General features: G+C 41.1%; 1 protein-coding gene across 2 annotated transcripts in view; it reads right to left on the reverse strand.

The window, feature by feature from the left end:
* GPAT3 (glycerol-3-phosphate acyltransferase 3) overlaps positions 1-5,804 on the reverse strand; it is a 46,745-nt gene that overhangs the window by 19,428 nt on the left and 21,513 nt on the right. The gene's annotated exons all lie outside the window — the stretch shown is intronic.

The raw sequence follows: 5,804 nt of genomic DNA on the forward strand, positions 1-5,804 counted from the left end.
GCCACTCTGGAACGCATCACAATTGGTGTGAACAAGCCCTTAGACACTGAATTCCTTTTTTTTTCCTACCCTGTATTTTTTATATATTGTACAAAGTGCAGGTCCGGGGGTTGGGGACCACTGTCCTATGTGATCAAAGTAGATAGATATTAATTAAGTGTCTCGTTTAGGAACCTATAAGTGATGTATCTCTGTAATAAAAAGATATATGTAATCTCCATGATTTGTTTGTGAAAAAATTCCAATAAAAAAGTTTTATAAAAACAACAAAAAAGTCTCTGTGGTGTAGGTGTACTTTTTTGTTGTTTTTATAAAACTTTTTTATTGGAATTTTTTCACAAACAAATCATGGAGATTACATATATCTTTTTATTACAGAGATACATCACTTATAGGTTCCTAAACGAGACACTTAATAAAAAAAAACTACTATTCGCCCCCTTACATCCTGTAGGATGCGGTATACTGAGCTTAGGGTGATGGGAGGACGCTAGTTTGTGTCCTCCAGTTACTCTAAGGAGAACTATGGGGAAAAGCCCTAACCCCATAGTTCTCCTTTAACATAAAGCTTTGTGAACAATTTTGCTAGGATGGATTTTAAAAAAAAAAAAAAAACCACACACAAACAACAACACACCAAACACATCTGAAAAATATTTACCTTTTTGGAAAATAAAGCTGTCATGGGCTCCCTTCAGTGTTGCCCTTAAATCTCAAGGCATACTGTAGACATTTGGTTATGTGATCTCTTTCTGAAGGGGAGAATTACAGTTTATATAGCCATTCTTCTATAATAATTGTTATCCCTGAAAAGCGGTCTACAGCAATGCCCCTTTTACCTTTCATTTATCCAACCCAAGGCTGGTTTACAAAATGTATATATTCATGATAATATTTGAAGAGATATAATATATATACACATATACATATACATACACACACACACTATTGCCAAAAGTATTGGAAAAATTATAGGAAAATTCCCACTCACATCTTGCTCTCATGATTGAATCCAAATAGAAAAAAAAAAAATTTTAAATCTTGGGTGAAATGCATGGACAATTGTGAATCTGACACAGGCATTATCAATGTCAAAGCCATTTGCTGCCCTCAACCCAGATTCTTTAGCAAAAGTCCCCTATAACCATCATCTGCAATCCCCCTTCCAAAATGAAGAACCACCTTGCCTAAACATAAACAATAATAATTCCTGGCCTCGTCATGCAGGTATACCTATAGTTTATCTCCACCCCTGATCCCATTCAGGACAAATCTTTCCTAGCTCATAAAGGGCTAGAGCAACCACCCTCCCTCACCTGTGTATTCCTTTCCTTGGCTCGCTCAGGACTTTCCTCCAAAGATTAAATTAAAGATTCCCCCACCAAGTGCCTAATAGGATTGGATCACCTGGTGGAAGCCTGTGCTGTTTAGAGTAATCCCCTTGATGCAGAGTGCCCTTATTGTGCTAGGGCCAATGGATCTGTGCTGGCCTCTATAATTTGTGAGGACTCCAGATAAATGTAGTTTCTGGTTACTTGAGAGTTATTATTAAAAATAGGTTTAACCAATGCTATACCTCATACCATAACAAACTCTGTATTGACTTCATATAAATATTGAAATAAATCAAAAGCAAATTAAAAAGACAAAACAGACACACTTAGTATTAGTGCTCTAATACAGGTGCTGCAATGCTATGTGCACTGGGGCTGCCTGACATGGGACTGGAGATCTGCAGTATATTGTAATCTATGAGCAATACAGTGCAGTCATGGGAGTGATCTTTAGGTGGCGCTTGTTCACAGGCAATTGTTCCCAGGACAATACAGCACTTTGACCCATTTCTCTACCCTCCCATGCTTCCAGAGCCCTCTCTCTCTCTCTCTCCTAGAAGGTCACAGATCAGCAGAAGTGCAGAGTGGATTTATTTTTGCTGGTTAGATGAGAGTTCCGGTTAATTAAAAATACTGGATAACAGAGAGTTTACTGTATTTGCCTATAGATTAGTGTGGAGCATTGAATATTCCCTGATTACCGGAGTACCTTCCAGTGAGTACAATTGGGCTTTGTATGAGAAGTAAAATTAAGACTACTTATGTATTTGTATTTTTAAAACGGTTTGTGAAATATTCATCCCTGCTAGACAAGTTTGCCTCCAGTCCCTTGGAGAAGCATCTTGCAAAACGCGTCGTTGGTACTGCATGCCACTGAAAGCAATTGTTTGCACAATATGCAATCATCACGGAGACATTCTTTGTAACTGTATAGAAATTGTGAACAGTGTATAGAATCTGTAACTGATGTGGCTATGGGAGACTTGATGTTGAGGGGACGCAATAGGATATAGAATATATGTTTCAAAATTACTTAATTTTTTGCAGAATTAGATTATGTTTTTATTAAAAACATTGTAAACAGCACCTCCTGAAACCCCATTGTTCATTTGGGTCATCTGGGTCAGACTTGAAGAGAAAAATCATTTGGTACTTCGCCAAAGACTGCAAGGCTACAGTTAAGTGCTTGGAATGTGACAGTAATATGCATGTATTAGCCTTACACCCATGCTTCTCTAAACAGGACTCTGCATCCACTGAAGAGTTTTCACCTACATTAAACCATGGCGGAGAGAACTCTAAACAGTCACCTGCAATGGTTACTTCAATGTGTAGAGATATTCCACTAGGGACTTGGGGAATATACTTGGGCAAAATATGTCTTGCTAAAAGGTGTTTACCCAAGGATAACCTAAGAAAGCAGTTAAGATGTATGCTGTCTTAGAGAACCAAAACAATCATTCGCCTGTAACCTCAGAATCCTTGGTCTTGTTTGGAATAAAGAGAAGTGTTTTGTCCTATACACTGCACACATGTGCTGGTTCAGTGGAGACTTCAAGAATAACAAATTCTGATTTGATTATTGCTCCTACAGAAGGAACTGAATAGGTTGTTCTTCCTAGACTCATTGAGTGCAATCAATTTCCCAATGAGAAATTCCTACACCAGAAGACACTCTTTCTGAACCTCACCTAAGCCATTTAATTGACTGCATCCCACCATTTGATAACAATGCCAAAATCTGGGTAGAGACATCCTATGAGTCAACAAGGTACGTCAGTAGCACAATGGTTGGAACGATGTACCTTATGCCCAAAAGACTGACATAGATTGGGTAATTAGTCAACAGCAAATTCAACCACATTCTAAATCGTCTGGGTGAGACAACTCTCACTGCCACCAACAATGGCAAGCCTACATCCCAGATCAGGAATTCACTTCTACTGAGATCCAAGCTAATACCAATGACCACTCAGTCAAGGCACCGGGAATCCAGTTAGTAGTGAACGACCTAAGGAACTTGACAAAATTATGGCAAGAAAATGTATTGGAAGTAGAGTTTCACAAGGATGGATAGAGTTTCCTTGAGCCAACTAGGCGGACTAATCCACTGTCACCATTGAGGAACAATGCAAGTCTTGACTCCTTTGACCCCCCACGCGGCACCGTTTTTTTTGCCCCCTCACCTTCAATCCCGGGATCCGCTGCCCCATCTGCAGCCCAGGATCGGGTTGGGAGGGCGTCAGGAGGAAGAGAAAGGGAGATCAGCTCCTTGCTGACCTCCCTCAGGGCTGTGAATACAGAAGTGATGTGTATTACATCACTTCCGCATTCACCTGTCCGTCATCTGGCTGCTATAGCCAGAGAAAAGAAGCTGATGAAGCAGATCTCTGCTTCATCAGCTTCTTTTGGGGTCCACAGGTGACACTAATGTCTCCATAAAGCGGACCCGTCAGTGTGCCTTTGCTACTATATAGCGATCTACCAGTCGATCGCGTAGCGATCACTGGTAGATCGCCATGTCCTCTCCTCCCGCCGCTTCTCTGGATCCCCGCTGCTCTCCCCAGCGGGGATCCGAGAAGAAGTGAAGGAACCGGCGGCGGGGGAGGGCGGAGGACGGAGCCGCTGTCACAGAACTAATGAAGAGCGGTGAGGGGAGAGAGAGAGAGACGCTCGGCCAGGATCTGACAGCCGGCGCCTCTCTCTCCCCTCACTGCTCGTCCGTTCTGTCACAGCGGCAACACCCCCCCCCCCCGCGGCTGAAGTGCTCTTTCACTTCTCGTCGGATCCCCCGCTGCCTCTGCCCGGGAGAGCAGGGGGAATGCAGAGGAGAAGCTGAGCCCATTTGTGCGTGGCCGAGCGGCAGAGGATCGGTACATGTCAGTAGTATGTACCAATCCTCTGTGCAGGACAAACACTGGAGCGATCGTCTGATCACTCCAGTGTTTGTAAATAACTGGGGACACATAGTACTATGTGTCCCCAGTTATAAATGAATGAACAGGAGGTGATTTACATCACGTCCCGTTCATTCATGAGTTTCTCAATGGGGAGAAGCACTCTGTACAGAGGCTCCTCCCCATTCAGAAACTGCTTGATAGTAAATATTTTCTGAATGAATGGGAAGCCTCTGTGCTTTCCATTCATTTAGAATAGAGGCTGCAGAAAAAAAGATTGAGGACTGTGTGTCCTCAATTTCTTTTTCTATTTTAAAAAGGGAAATATCAGGGGGCTTTTTAGATCACTGATCACACTAAACTGATGAGCGGTATAAGCTTTTAAAGCGTCGCCTATGGCCAATTTTGGGTATTATCGCACATGTTTGGCTTGACATGTTTGGTGTCTTTTTACCCGACGTGACCCCGTCTTTTATATTTTACCAAAAAATTGGGTAATAAATGTTTTATCATTTAATATAGGGGAAACTTTTTTTTTTTTTTAATTTTGGTAATTTTTCCTTTAATATAGTAAAAAATAAAAGAACCCAGTGGTGAATAAATACCACCAAAAGAAAGCTCTATCTGTCCCCAACAAAATTATATAAAATTAATTTCAGTACAGCGTTGCACGACTGAATAAATGTCAAAGTACCGCATCGCTGAATACTGAAAAATGGCCTGGATGGGAAGGGGGTTTAACAGTGCGGATGTCAACTGGTTAAAAGGAGATCACCAAAAAAAAAAAAAATCACCATTCCAAAAGGACTTATCCATTTATATGTTGCTTTCTGTTCTCCCTTTATTTTTTTACTTTTTTTAGTTTCAGAGGACATGAATCATCCAAACTTATGGACTTAATTCTTGTGTTGCTCATTATTGCAAAATAATAAATGCTTAATGTAATTGCATTTACACACATCAGGAAGAGAGCGTGCTGCCACAAACAGCCTACTTTATTATTGCATTTGTGTCTTAGTATATTCCTCCATTTCCCCCCTATGGTTTGGTATGTTAGTGCAATCTTGTAGTTTGAGGTTCCCAGCCTCCTCTCCCCAAATTACTTTCCCTTTCTCACAGATTGTGTTAAAGGGAGGTTTTTATGGTGTAACAAGGCTTTCGAAAAGGTGTGTCAATTGAACAAAACATCATTTGAAACAGAATTGTGTATATATATATAGATATAGATATAGATATATAGATATAGATATAGATATATATACAGGGCTCGAAAAATCCAAGTCTGTGACGAGCAGACAGTGGAGCCCGACGAGCAGCTTCCCTGTGACAGGAGATCAAAGGGAGTTCAGTATACGAACTCCCTTTGATCTCGGTAGCAGCATTTGCCCTGTGATGTCACAGGAAACATGTGACCAGGAAGCAGGAAATAGTGGGCAGCAAACTCTGAAGAATTTAGAGCTGCTATACAGTGAGAAGGAGGCTGCAAGCAGATCACACGTTTTTCCCCAGTAAGGCTCCCTGTCCATCTTTTTCATTATATCCTCTCTGTGTATTTTTCTCTGTATACCCTCTC

This window comes from Nanorana parkeri, unplaced genomic scaffold, assembly GCF_000935625.1.
Source record: "Nanorana parkeri isolate BGI_ZX_2015 unplaced genomic scaffold, ASM93562v1 scaffold906, whole genome shotgun sequence".
Classification (NCBI taxonomy): domain Eukaryota; kingdom Metazoa; phylum Chordata; class Amphibia; order Anura; family Dicroglossidae; genus Nanorana; species Nanorana parkeri.